Source organism: Symphalangus syndactylus, chromosome 8 (assembly GCF_028878055.3).
Source record: "Symphalangus syndactylus isolate Jambi chromosome 8, NHGRI_mSymSyn1-v2.1_pri, whole genome shotgun sequence".
In the NCBI taxonomy this organism is placed as follows: domain Eukaryota; kingdom Metazoa; phylum Chordata; class Mammalia; order Primates; family Hylobatidae; genus Symphalangus; species Symphalangus syndactylus.
The window spans coordinates 95,313,037-95,327,597 of record NC_072430.2 but is presented as its reverse complement, the minus strand read 5'-3'; positions in this window follow the sequence as shown (position 1 = coordinate 95,327,597).

Genomic DNA, 14,561 nt, shown 5'->3' with positions numbered 1-14,561 from the left:
GGGATTACAGGCATGAACCACCATACCAAGCCATTTTAAGTGTTTATTGTGTATACCCATCTGTGTTGTAGATTATTCTGATTAAAAAGAGTTTAGTATCTAAGAGAAAGGTAAAGGTGGAAAGAGTGAAGGTGAAAGTAACTGTGGTTGGGGAGAATTCCAGACTAGAGTCAGTTTATCCTCCAAACACTGCTCCTAATGATCAAAGAATATGAGAAGCCATCTGATCATACTGATTCAGAGAAAATACAGTGAAGTACCTGCCTGACATAAGGTGAGTCAGGGCTACTCCTCACGAAAATGATTTACGGGATTCCTCTGGTTCATAATGACCTCTCAGCATGAAAAACCTAAGAGGCATCCCACTCAGACACCAGTCTGAGCACATGCAAACACATAAGCACTCGGGAGTTGGAGTGGGGGAAATAGTACTTTGAAGGTGATAATTGTAGTCTCGGGTGCAATAGTCTGAATGTCATGTCCCTCCAAAATTCATATGTTGACATCCTAACCCCCAGTGTGATGGTATTAAGAGGTGAAGCCTGTGGGAGGCAATTAGTTTACAAGAATATAGCCCTCCTGAATGGGATTAGTGCTGTTATCCAAGAGACTCAAGTGCCATTATCCAAGAGAACGATAGCTTATTCATCCCTTCTGCCCTGTGAGGTTACAGCAAAAAGCAGCTGTCTGTGAGCCAGGAAGAGGCCCCTCACCAGACACCAAATCTGCTGGTGCCTTGATCTTGGTCTTCCCAGCCTTCTTAGCTTCAGAGCTTTGAGAAATAAATTTGTGTTGTTTACGAGCCACCCGGTTTATGGTATTTTGTTATAGCAGCCGGAACAGACTAAGACATCTGGCAAACACTGAAAGCTCAAAGACTAAAAATTAGTCTTCGATTATCTGTCACAGAAGATAGTAGGGAATCAAAAGAGCCCTGTTTCCTTTAAGTGATAAAACAGCAAGAGACTATTGGGAGGCAGAGACTTCACTACAATCTCCTGCTGCATGCCTTAAACAAGAGTGATTTTTTAAAAAGCTCAGGCCTGATGTTTCAACAATTGCCAGACAGATGTTGGCTGTAAGGGCCAGGGTCTGTGCTCACTCACTGCTTCTCCATTTGGACCCATTACCTGAATAACTCCACTTCTCTTCTTTCATGACAGTAACTCCTCATTCTCCACCTCTCCATGGGAAGTAGATGCTGTGGCAAAAGGCTGTTGACATCCAGAAATAGACCCACACAAATTTATTTAACTGATTTTTGATAAAGGTGCAAAAGTAATTTAATGGAGGTAACTTCTGAACAAATGCTGCTAGAGCAACTGAACATCATCGGCACACACACAAGAAGATATTTGACCAAAGTCTTGCATTCTACACAAAAATTTACTCAAAATAATGGGCTTCGGTGAGCCAAGATCATGCCACTTCACTCCAGCATGGGCAACAGAGTGAAATCCCCTCTCTAAACAAAACAAAACAAAACAAACAAATAAAAACTCAGAATGGATCATAGACTTAAATGTAAAATATGAAACTATAGAATTTTTACAGAAAAAACTCATAGTAGAAAGTCTTTGGGACCTAGAACTAGGTAAAGAGATCTTAGATGTGACACCAAAAGCACAATTCATAAAAGGAAAAAATCAACAAATTGAACCTAATAAAATGTAAAACTTTCTGCAAAAGCTTATGTAAGAAGATAAAAAGCTATAAACTGGGAAGAAAATATTTGCAAACCACATATCTTGCAAAGGACTGGCATCTATAATAAGAATTCTCAAAATGCAGGACTTAAAAAAACAAACGCTCCAGTTAGAAAATTAGACCTTTCACCAAAAAGGACACAGAGATAGCAAATGAGCATATAAAAAGATATTCAACCTCGCTGGTCACTAGGGAGGTACAAATTGAAACCACAGTAATATATCACTACACACCTATCAGAATGACTAAAAGGAAAAAGAGTGACAATATGCAATGCTGGGGAGAATGTGGTGACATTGGCTCACTTACACATTGCTGGGAATGTAAAACGATATGGCTACTTTGGAATACAGGTTGGCAGTGTCCTATGAAACTAAACATGCAACTACCGTATAATCCAGCAGCAATTGCACTTCTTGGGTCATTATCATAGGAAAATGAAAGCGTATGGTTACACAAAAACCCATGTACAAATGTTTGTTACAAGTAAATCAGCTTGACTTATAAAAGTAAATAGCTGTTAAACTTATAAAAATGGGAATCATCCCAAGTGTCCTTCAACAAGTCAATGGTTAAACTGTGGTACAAGCATAACATGTTAGCGTTACCAAACAACAAAAAGAAACAGACCCTTGAGATATCTAAAACAACCTGAATGAATCTCGGGGATGTATGCTGAGTGGAAAAAGCCAGTCTCCAAAGGCTACGTAGGGCATTATTCCATTTGCATAACATTTTTGAAATGACAAAACTTCAGAAGTAAAGAACAGATTAGTAGTTGCCAGGGATTAGACTGGGGGAGTAACACAATAGAGGTGGAAGTGGTTATAAAAGGATAACATAAGGGACATTTTCGGTGTTGGAACTGTTCAGGTCTTGGCTGTGGTGGTCGCCAACCTGTACAGGTGATAAAATTGTATACAATTTAATACACACGTGCTCACACGCAAATAAATATGGGAATACTGGGAAAATCTGAATAAGATCAGTAGACTCTATCAATGTCAATATTTTGGTTGTGATATTATATAAACACTACAGTTTAACAAAATGTTACCATGGGAGGAAACTGGGTAAAGGGTACTAAGGATCTCTGCCTCGTTTCATACAACTTCGTATAACTCCGTAATTATCACAATTTAATTAGATATTATTTTATAATTATTTTAGTTATATAGAATTATATTACATTTTGTATATTACATAATTATATACAAAATATGTTAAATTATCTATATAAGTATAAACATTGTATATAAAATATGTGTATAACATTTATTTACATATATAGTTTGATGGAGTTATAGTTTGATGGAGTAACAACCAAATCAACAACACACGTCAGTCAACTAAACCAGCCCCTCTTAAAGGTAATTCTGATCATTCTAGCTATTCAGTATTTGTGTTGTTTTTTGTTTTGTTTTGTTTTGTTTTGTTTTGTGACAGAGTCTCACTCTGTTGCTCAGGGTGGAGTGCAGTGGTGTGTGATCTTGGGTCACTGCAACCTCCGGCTTCTGGGTTCAAGTTATTCTCCTGCCTCAGCCTCCCGAGTATCTGGGATTACAGGTGTACACCACCACGCCTGGCTAATTTTCTGTGTTTTTAGTAGAAACGGGGTTTCACCATATTGGCCAGGCTGGTCTCAAATTCCTGACCTCAAGTGATCCGCCCACCTTGGGCCTCCCAAAGTGCTGGGATTACAGGTGTGAGCCACCATGCCTGGCCCATTCTAGCTATTTGAATGTTTACTCTCAGGCTGTGTGTTCATGGCATACCAAAAGAAACTTTTTGTTTTCTTTTCTTTTAAACAGATTTTTGTTTTTATCGTAAAAGAGATATTAAATGGTAGATCTGAAAATATGTAGAAATCAAAATAAGTAAAATGAAAGAAAGATCACTCTAATTCCATCAGCCAATAATAATTTGAATAGTATGCTTTAAGAGGTGTACCATAATTTATTTTTAGCCATTTTTGTATTATAGTTAATGCACCCATGCATATGCTTTCATAAATAGCTGAGGTTTTGTTTCTTAGAATCTATTGTTTTTAAAGAATGTATATTTTATTAATGACATGATTTCTATACATATAAGTAAGATCAGTAGATTGTGCCAATGTCAGTGTCCTCATTATGATACTATACTACAGTTCGGCATTTATACAGACATGTGTCTGACATGGTTTCTCTACTTCAGTGCATACTGCTAAAAAATATTCTTGGACCCCATTTTGGTGATAACTTTGCATCCATGTTTGTGTAGGAGGTTGGGACCCTCAATGTGCACTCAGAGACAATATCTATTATAATATCAGACATGCCAGGAATATCGCTAGTGCTGTTACTCAAATTGCTCTACTAAGGATGTATTTTAAAGGAGAGGCAGAAAGTCCTCCAGTACTTACTAGAGACTTGGAGATTGCCCCTTCTGGATTTCTGTAGGCTTTACTGCACCTCCAGGGACGCCCAGGTTTGAGAAGCATGTGCATTCAACAAGTTTCCTTGTTAAGCATACATAAAGAAGGAGAGAAAAAGCCGAAAACACACTGCTGGAGGGTACAATTTGGCAGTCCTTGCTCAGTCTCTGTTAGTGAGTAAATATCTATTTTTCAGCTCCACTTGTGCATGCCTGTAATAGATTTTCCTGGGCAGCAGGTAATAGACTCTGACACTTCAGAAAGCCTCCACAGTAGAAATAGGAACACTTTTACACTGTTGGTGGGACTGTAAACTAGTTCAACCATTGTGGAAGTCAGTGTGGCGATTCCTCAGGGATCTAGAACTAGAAATACCATTTGACCCAGCCATCCCATTACTGGGTATATACCCAAAGGACTATAAATCATGCTGCTATAAAGACACATGCACACGTATGTTTATTGTGGCACTATTCACAATAGCAAAGAGTTGGAACCAACCCAAATGTCCAACAACGATAGACTGGATTAAGAAAATGTGGCACATATACACCGTGGAATACTATGCAGCCATAAAAAATGATGAGTTCGTGTCCTTTGTAGGGACATGGATGAAACTGGAAAACATCATTCTCAGTAAACTATCGCAAGGACAAAAAACCAAACACCGCATGTTCTCACTCATAGGTGGGAATTGAACAATGAGAACTCATGGACACAGGAAGGGGAACATCACGCTCCTGGGACTGTTGTGGGGTGGGGGGAGGGGGGAGGGACAGCATTATGAGATACACCTAATGCTAAATGACGAGTTAATGGGTGCAGGAAATCAACATGGCACATGGATACATATGTAACAAACCTGCACATTGTGCACATGTACCCTAAAACCCTAAAGTATAATAAAAAAAAAAAAAAAAGAAAGCCTCCACAGTAGAATTCACTGGAAAAAACATCCTGCATAACTCAGGAAACAATAAAAAATGCATAATTATATATTTGTCAATCTTCAGCCTCATAGTGCCACAGGAGGGCAATAGCCTTTCTCCATCTAAAAGGGGTAAAACAGGTTAATCTACATACACGAAAGTAAGTGCACTATTACCTCCATTCCAGGAGAGGTTGTTTTCAGCATCAAGAGTAGCACCTGGCAGGCCCTGGAAGTGAGTATCATTTCCACAGTAGAATCACTATTTCAAATGCTTTACTTGCATTGCTGATATGATAGTCTTGCCTGGAAACTACCTAAGCTTTTTCTCACACTTCACCAAATTGCATGTAGTCTGTATTTTTCCTGTTACATATCAGTGGATCCTTCTGGGGTGGTAAGGAATATTAGGAGAAGAGCTGACAGACTGAAGAGACTGTTTTCCCTCCTGTCTATAGCTGTCTTCTCATTCAGGGTTTGATTTGCCATGAAATCAGAAGTGAAACCCTGCCTTTGGCAGAAAGCATCCCAAGCCAGTGTCAGGGCACACCTTGGTTGGCACACACTTGTGGAAATTCGAAGCCTGCTCATCAGTTTTCCCCTACAGAGGTGGAGCAGATATTCAGACAAATTGGTCCCAGGCTAATTTAAGACATGATAGGAAATGGATTTTAACTAGCCAGATTTTTTTTTATTTTCTCAGACAGAAAACAAAAACAAGAAATTTTCTAGGATAATATTTGGAACATGGAAGAAGATTGGTTCATTCTATTGCATCTTCAGTAGCCACAGAAATCAAGGCTGTCAGAAGGTGGAGTTCAGATCTTTATACCCTTTAGCACATGTGTCAGGAGGGCAAGAATTTCCAGATGTCACTGTCGTTAATGTGTCCACCAAGAGCAAAGCAACTAGATTTGCTAGAAATTAGGCTGTTTTCAAGGAACAGGCAGCCTCTGCTCTAGCTGCTTATTGATCCTTACCACAGCTACAAATGTCAGCTTGATAGCTGTCCTAAAGAGCACATAGAGTACTAGGTTTCCACTTAGGTGTGAATGCAAAGATCACAGGAAGATCTCTGAGCCATTCCTTGTGGATTGCTTAACATGATAGCAAGAATCGTAATTACTTTTGCACCAACCTAATAGATTCAGAATTAAAGGGAGGTAGTTGTGGTCTGACATGCTCACTTTTGTTTGCTGGCATTCTTTCTTTGTGTTGTACTCTATTTGAGTTCCAAAGATGAGGTTCTGCCTCTAGAAATATAGAGGCTTATAACACTCACTCTGATTCATCAACAAAGTAGGCTGGCAATGTCTTAAAAATTTTTGTTCCAAAACCAACAATTGCATTTCAAAAGTACATAACATCTTTCCTTCAATGTTCTTAAAACTGCTTTGAGACATTACCTCACTAAACCAACACCTTCAAAAGACTTTAATAAAGGCAAAAGTGGAATGCAAATGACTCCCCCTTCATCTGCTTTATCAGTGTGATATTGTGGAATGAGGACTGGAATGAAGGCAGGCCTTCTTGCTTCCCCATTTACTGTTTGAAATGAGAGTGTCACTTAACTTTCTAAACCTTGTGCTTCTCATCTGAAAAATATGAAGGCTGAACCAAATGATTTGCACAGAAATTTCCAGTCCTGTGAGTCTATGAAATTCTAAAATGTGGGACGACTCTTATTTAGAGGGGTAGAGCACAAACTTGTTACACCTTTAGGAAGTGGGCTTAACTTTAATATTCAGCTTTATTTCCTTAAAGAGAAAATGAATATACCAGGCCCAGTTTATGGGCCATTCAGATCCACTCTTTCTCACTTATTGCCCCCAGAGCCTGGCTTTACTTATGGTCCTTCTCCCTTAACCAGGAATATCCTAGCAATAGCTTATTCCATTGCTGCAGTCCGAAGTCTGTTTCTGCTCGGGTCATCCCCACAGAGGAGTAGCTTCAACAGACATCACCAACTAAAGAAGAAACCACTGAAGCCACACACTGCCTGGAATGGAGTTCCAGAAGCTCCAGGGGCTGCCTGAGGTGGTGCTGAGTTGATGCAACTCAGATGTGAGAGAAAGTAGACAAAATTCGTGAACTCTTACCAGTGGAAGACAAGACATGAGGGAAGGCCTGCACATAAATTGCTTGCCCTTTAGACTTCCTGGACTGATGGACTGTTCCAAGATGCAGTCATTCTCCTATGGTCTTTCTGGAGATGTCTTCTGGAGACTGAGCAGCCAATGTGTTGCTATGAAGCTCTGGCTAGCTGGGTAATGCACTTCCTTGTATTTGCTCTTCCTTGTTCCCTGTCTCACATCTCCTTTTCCCTGGGATTCTACCCTACACTGAAGTAATAGCACACAAATTTTTGTCTCAAGTTCTGTTTTCTAGGGAAGCCAGGCTAAGACGTGGTTCAATGGGTGTCCTTAGAAAGCAGACCTCCAAGAGAGAACTTTGGGTCTCCACCGATGGTGGCAAACTGGATGGCCCGGATTCCTGGCATGCACTGATAGTACAATTGCTAACGTGTTATGTAGTATAGGCAGAAGGCAAGGTATTGGCATATCAAATGGCTGTGTACTTGATCAGTACAGAGGGAATGATAATCATAAGGATTGTGTTACATGGTGGCTGCCTTTGATGGCTTTGGAAGATTTGCAAAAAGGCATAACAGACTCAGGAAAGTTAACTGCCCACTTAAAACATGCTGTGAAAGTCAGAGGGTCTCTATGGTAGCCTTCCAAATCCTCTTATCTACTGCAGCTGCAGGGCAAATGAGGGAGGAAGAAAATCATGTTCAGGGTTTCATGGCATAGGGTTGCAAACCTACAAAGGAGAAAAAATTCACAGCCTTAAAATGTCTCCTATGTCAATGTGAAGGCTTTGATAAGGAAAGAGTAGGAACCTGAAACCTGCAAAGTGGACATTTGAGTGGACAAATCTAATAATCTCGAATGTCCAAATTTCCCTGCCTCTCTGGAGATTATGCAGTCTCCTCAGTTGGAGACTATGCAGTTATATCACTCGAAGTACTATAAGACAGTACTTGTTCTCTTCACAATCTGCCTACCACCACATCTCATTGCCTCCAGGCCAATGATCATGGTAACATCTCAGAACAATCTGGCCAGGGGGATGCTTTGATTGACAGAGACTGTAGTGATGGATAATGAATTATAACATTACTAGGAGTGAGTTGGAGAGACAGCCAACTAAATGTTGGATTCTCACTCCTTCTCTCTCTCTACACACACACACACACACACACACACACACACACACGGACCAGAGCCGGCTTCAAATATGGTCCAGAGGAAGATAGGGAGTTGCAGAAAGACCAGGTTGCAATACAAGCTGCCCTGCCTCTTGAGCCATATGTCTCATCTAGTTTGAAGCATTTCAAGGTATTTATGGGTAAGAATGCTGTGTGGAATCTCTGAAAAAAATCTCATTAGAAAAATCATAACACAGACTACTGAGATTCTGGAGTGAAGCCATATCTATACGGCTTTGAAATATGTATAACAGAATAAATTTCCCTTTGAAAAATAGCATGACGCTAGTCACAAATAAAAATTTAGTTCCCATCATGGAACACCAAGTCTCTGTGAAACTAGAGCTGCTTATTGTGAGCTGAGTTGATCAGATCTACCAAATCATATGGGCAGGGGGCCTATGGCAGCTATCTATTACATGATGGACAAGGTACATTGAGGATTGGACTGGACTGGACTGATGTCAGTGCAGGATACCTCTGTAAATTGTATCAGCAGGTAGCCTAGGCCCATTTCATCTATCTCTCTTGTGCCAGCATCTTTCCGTCAATCCATTCCTATGTCATCACTGAGGATTTCCTGTGACCGACTGACAGAACGACAAAGGGCTTGGTTTACACGAAGTTTGGTGAAATATGTTGGTGCTAGCCAGAAATGAACTGTTGCTGTACTAAAGTCTCACCAAAGATTGATCCTGAAGAAAAGTAATTAAGAGAAATTCTCCAATTGGGCAATAAAATTGATTATCATTTCATGTTGAAGGAGAAGTGGCCTGAGGAAAGAATATATACTGAGTCCTGAGCAATGAAAATGATTTGATCAAATAGTCAAGACTCAAGGACATGGGACAAGGACGTCTAGCAGATATTCATGTACAGAGACTTATGGGAGTGGAATCAATACATGCAGACCTTTTATCTCATATGAATACCCATTAGAGAACAGCAATTTCATGCAAAGTTCTCAACGACCAAGTTGGCAGCATGACCTTTCCTGTGAATGTCAGCCAGCTTCCTACTGAGTCATCCCAGTGTTTGTGCAATGGGGCTGCAAGTTATGGTGGCAAGAATGGAAACTGAGCATGGATCAAACAACATGGACTCCCTCTCACTAAGGCTGTTCTAGCTACTGCTGCTGAATTCCCTCCCTGCCAGGATCAGAGACTGATGCTGAGCCTTTGATATGGCTCCAATCTTGGAAAGACCTGCCAGCCAGCTACTGGCAGGTCAAATACATCAGACCCCTTTCACCTTAGAAGAGCAGTGATTCATACTTACCTGAACTGACACTCTGGAGACGGATCTGTCTTCCCTGCCACAGGGAAGTGGCAGGTGTTATCTCTGCCAACACCACCATCTAAGGACCTGCAAAATGCCTGATTTGCTAACATTGTACACACGACATTTCCTCAGAGTAAAGAACTAGAGGAAGTGCAGCGACAGGCTCGTGGCTATGGAGTCATGAGTTTTAAAGTGTATTCTATTCCTCAGAAGCAACTAACTTGAGAGACTAATGAAAGGCCCATGGAAGGCTCAGCAGAAGTACCTGCAAAGAGATCACACCTTGTGGGGTTGGGGTGCTGCCCTTCATGGTGAGATTGATTGGATAGATGAGAGATAATATATAGATATATAAAATATTAGATAGATAATATATATTAGGTAGATAGATTGCATATGTAATACATAATACATATTAGTTAGCTAGATTGGTAGACAGACAAATGGGTGCTAGATGGATGATAGATATAGGATATAAGATCAACCTTGTTCCACTGTAACTCCAAATGATCCACTTTCAGAATTTGGGCTCCTCACTCTCACAAACTTAGTCTCTGCTAGATTAGTGATCCTAGTTCCCAGGGTGGAAACTCTTCTGCCATGAGATCCGCTGAAGCCACCTTGGACTCTATATGCCAGTGTTCAAAAAAAAGGAGTTACTGTACTGTCAGGCATAATTGATGATGATTCCTTTGAGGAATGAGGGTTGCTGCAACAAAGAGAAGTATGTCTAGAACCCACAGGATTCACGGGCTTCTCTTAGTTCTTCTGTGTCCAGTCTCATCGATCAAAGGCAATTGTGGCTGAGCACAGTGGCTCACGCCTGTAATCCCAACAGTTTGGGAGGCCGAGGCAGGCAGATCACTTGAGGCCAGGAGTTCGAGACCAGCCTGGCCAACATGGTAAAATCCTGTCTCTACTAAACAAAACAGACAAAAAAATTTAGGTGGGTGTGGTGGCAGGCCCCTGTAATCCCAGCTACTTGGGAGTCAGTGGCAGGAGAATCGCTTGAACCCAGGAGGCGGAGGTTGCAGTGAGCCGAGATTGCACCACTGCACTCCAGCCTGGGGGATAGGGTGAAACTCTGTCTCAAATAAATAATAAAATAAAGGGAAATTGTATCAAAAGTGACTTGACAGGAATAAGACAATTAAAGGCTGAAACTCCTCAGGGATGAAGGTCTCTATCACCACACAGGGCAAGAATGCAAACCAGATGAAAATACTGGTCAAGGATGAGGAAAGTCTAGAATGGGTGATAAGGAAATGCATATCAGTAGTGCCCTGGGACCAGCTGCAGCAGTAAGACTGCCCCTTGGCCTGCTAACCTTCCTTAAGCCTTTACAGAGATTGCAACTGACCATTATCTCGAAGGACTGGACTTGTGCCTTCCCTTTAAGTAGGAACTTCCTGTCATCATATGAGACCTAGATATCAGGTCTGAGTGGCACAAGAAAGAAATTTTGACAAGCTTCTCCTACCCTCTTCTTCAGGCTCCCTGTGAGGTAACAGTACTCATGGTGCAAGAATCACACTGGCCCTCAGGCTCTATCATGATGTCTTTCCACCCTCAAGGGGAGAACCAAGACATTTCTGTGAAACCAGTCCAAAGAGTACGTCATGAGGAAGTGTAACTAGCAAAAGCACTGGGGCACGGCGGTGAATCAAGAGCCACATCTTGGTTCCAACACTGGTTCTCGGAACAGCCTGCACGTGCTGCCCCAGGGGTGTATATTGGCTAAGATTCTCGTGTTCTTGATGTACAGTGAGGCAGACTCTTCTGAGGCTGCTCATCCTGTTTCCTCCAAGAAAGACAGAGTCATTGAGGAAAGAACAGCCCCTGCCAACTACATCAGCTGCCTCGGAACCAGGATGTGGAATGAAGAAAATGAGGAGAAAGCTTTTCCACATTTGTTCATATTAAATAAAAACTCAAATAGTGTGTGTCTATGTGTCTGTATACATACACAATAGTGTTACAGGGTAAAGGCAAGAAAACTTTAGTTTTACCTCTCAGAAGGATCCAGAAGAACACACTGGGGAGATTCCAGGAAGATAATAAATGCACATCAGTTTGATGATGAACTGAAGAAGAGGAGGAAAGAAGGGCTAGAACTCTGTTAATCATTGTTAATCTAAGCTGATAAACTACTGGATTGAGATTCAGGTGGCCATGAAAGGGGCTGTACCTGGGACTAAGAAAGTAGAAATTATGAACCTAAGGAGCCAAGAAATAATCCAGTCTATGTGACGAGTCAAGATTCAGTGAAGTAAGCTGGGTATCTGTAAAGGATGTCCCTGCACAGTATGTACCCCCACGTCTTCTGTTCATACAGTATGTTGGATTTGTATTCTAAATACACAAGTGTATGATCAGCTACAGGAGGGCTCAACAAATACTGAATAAAAGTGGTTATTGCAAAATTATGGGGTAATGCTGGAAATTCCCTCTAAGTTTTTAGAAGTCCAAACAAACAACTTTGTCAGGTTATTTGTTTCTAGTAAGATCTTTTTCTTAATCAGTAATAGGTACATGAACAGATAGATGATAGATCGATATAGATAGATAGATAGATGATGATAGATAGATAGATAGATAGATAGATAGATAGATAGATAGATAGATATTAAGGAATTGTCTCACATGATTGTAGCAGTGCTGGTTCAAAATCTGCTGGCTGGAGACCCAGGGAAGAGTTGCAGTTCAAGTCTGATGGCTGTCTGCTGGCAGAATCTTCTCCTCATCAAGGGAGGTCAGTTTTTTCTTCTATTAAGGTGTTTAGCTTATTGGATGAGGCCCACCCACATTATGAAAGGTAATCTGTTTTACTCAAAGTCTTTGGATTTAAATGTTAATGTCTTACAGATATATTCACAGAAATATCTAGAATAATGTTTGACCAAATATCTACCATGCCTAGCCAAGTTGACACATAAAATTAACTATCACAAGCTGTTAGTATTCATGTATATTTAACTGGATTATAGTATTCATGTATATTTAACTGGATTATATACTTGGGGTTTTTTGCATTGAGACAATAAGTATATTTATTGAGTTTGTAACAGGAAGAATGTAAATGCTATGACTTGGTTGTTAAAGAGCACATCTAAAATATACAAAAATTATTTGCGCTCTGTGAACTCCTATGGCAGCATCTGGCCCTAAGTTTTATAGATCAGTTAACACCCTAAAGTTTTGTGGTGTGTTGGGTTGTAGTAAGATGACCAATTTGTCCTGGTTTTCCTGGAACATTCTTGGATTTAGTACTGAAAATTCAATGCCCTCCAAGACTTTTCAGTCCTGGGAAAACCAGGGCAAATATTGCCATAATGTGCTGTGCTAAAATCCTTCCTACTTCCCTAAATGAGCAGTGATTTAGGAGTGGTCAGTGCTGGCCCCAAAATGACCTGTGTTTGAACAGGTGTGAATCACTTTATGATGCCTTCTATCACCCCTTGGAAGGAACCTTAAAATAAGCAGAGGACCAGCAGTGGGACATTATCCCTGGGTGTCTTTATCATCTCCTGTAGGCAGACTTTGCCAAAAACAGTCTTGGCAATCTCCCTTCCAAAATAAGGTTTAATTCTTTATTTGTTTCTGTGGACCCTGAGGACAAAGGTCAGGGCCTCTCTATGAAGGTGGCTTGCAGCTGACACGAAACCCTGTCCATGACTGGTTCTGCCTTTCTCTAGGTCATAGGAACACCCATGACAACACAGGAGTGGGTTCAATAGGTGGCCAGAGCCCTCCTGCACAGCCACAATTTTCCACAAGGGCAAAGAACACCTCTGTCACCTCATATAATATTTGCTTGCTTCCTGGAGCCATTTGCTTGTGGTATGAAAAAAAGTTTATGAGTCTAAAAATTATTTGGGGCCATATATGAGAGCCATGGATTCCTTGAATTTTGAAAAGACTGAGAGGAGAGATGGGGTGATGTTGATGCTTTATGAACCTCCCACCTCCTATTGACCTGAGCAACTTCTCTTTCATTTATCTTACATATTGGGCATCCACACCAGGTTTTGTCTAAAGATTGTGTTCTTTTTATTGCTGTAATGTTGTAAATAAACTAAAATAAGGGATACAGAATATTTACCTGCATAAATATATTTATAAATTCTTTAAACCATTTGAGTACTGAAATGATCCCACTATGCAAATCGTCAACCACATAAACATTGGTATCTTTTTCTTTCATTTTCAAATACAGAACTCTCCTTCTCCCCTTTTTCTAAATGTAAAGTCTGAGAACTTTAACTGTTAAGTTCAAATTCCAGCTCTGCATTTTCCAGCTTTACGATTGTGGCAAGTAAAATGAAGCTATATGAGCTTCTGTTTCCTTATGTATAATATGAGTGCAATAATATTGACCTTATGGGTTCTGTGAGGATTAAATGAAATAATGCAATAAAGTACTTGGTATGTGGATAATTAATAAATAGTAGCTACTATTCTAGAATATTGAACACCAAACTTCACAATCATGCTTCGGCATACCTCTCTGGTCTAATCTCTCAATATCCTTTCACAGTTCACTTTATTTTGGTTTGGGTAGCCCTTAAATGTCTGGCAGAGACTTAAATCACTTCCAGAATAAATAACTGAGACATTTTCTGGAGCCTTGCTATAGTTTGCAGAAGGGTGGCAGAGGATGCTTGAAGTGTGAACCTGTAATACCATGCTGCCCAAACATCTCCTCTCTGCCTGGGATATGCTGTTTCATTCACCGGTGGTCTTATTTCTCTTTTTCTTCACCTGACTAATCTTTAGCTATCCCCCAAGGTTCAGCTCAGATGTCGCCTACCTGGGAAAAAATCTTCCTTTCCTCTCCGCATCTGGATTAGAGGCCCCTCATCTGTGTTTGTCCACAAAACACATCACAGAGCACTGTAAACCTATGTTTAAATATTTTACTCCTCACGAGACTAATGTAGCAAACATTTCATGGTGCC